Source organism: Bison bison, unplaced genomic scaffold (genome assembly GCF_000754665.1).
Source record: "Bison bison bison isolate TAMUID 2011002044 unplaced genomic scaffold, Bison_UMD1.0 scf7180017846453, whole genome shotgun sequence".
Classification (NCBI taxonomy): domain Eukaryota; kingdom Metazoa; phylum Chordata; class Mammalia; order Artiodactyla; family Bovidae; genus Bison; species Bison bison.
In genome coordinates this window covers 1-906 of record NW_011477026.1, presented here as the reverse complement: position 1 = coordinate 906, position 906 = coordinate 1, and positions in this window count along the sequence as shown.

The following is a 906-nucleotide window of genomic DNA, read 5'->3' as shown; positions in this document are numbered from 1 at the left end:
TCCCCAGAGTGCTTACAGGGACACAGCGGAGGTCCACTGCCACCGCTGGACTTCAGCAACCAGCCACTTAGGCTTGCATTTCCTATAGCATTTGGCAGGCCCTGCCCACCCCACATCTTCTGCCTGGAAATCTATCCTAGGCTTTGCTCAAGATGGTGGACAGGGGCTAGAACTCCCAGGACACAGGAAATCAAAGCTTCAACTTGAGTCCTAACCTATCTATAGACTTCTGGCCTCACAAACCATTGCATTCTTTCCACAGTCATCTCATACATGTCCATGGTTTCCATTACTTCCTAGATACCAATAACCTAAACTTCCATCAATGGCCCTAGTCCTAAATTTGACCCATGTATTAAAAAGATTCCCCTATCTTCTCCGTGGTTTAAAATCTACCCTATCATATTCCCAACTGGCCTGCCTCATGGTCCCAGCTAGACACGTGTTAGTCATATTGGGTTTCTCTGTCTTATCTCCCCCAAATCCTGGTTTTATTGGGCCTTCCAAGTGTCTTTCAAAGAAACAGCCTCTCCATACCTAACAGTCTATCCTCCATCTGGTTTCATATTCCGGGGTAAATCTAACTCCTCTCTGCTCAATCCTTAGCCCATCCTCTATACAGCCTGCCCTATCTGCTTTTATGTCCCACCATGGTATGTGCAACCCCTCAGATGCTTTTTCATAGTCCTGACACATCCCTGGCCCACTCGCAGTGCTCTTCTAGATAGTAGGCACCCAGTGTGAATTCTCCAAGGTCCCAGTACTCACCCTGGGTTAAGCCCACCCCCACAGGGATTTGCAATCAGGTTTTTCACTTTAGACTTTTTAATATTTCATACAGCGATTACGGTGCATTCAGGAACCCACCCCTCCCAACTCCCCTAGGAGGGCCCCTGCCCCTGCCCT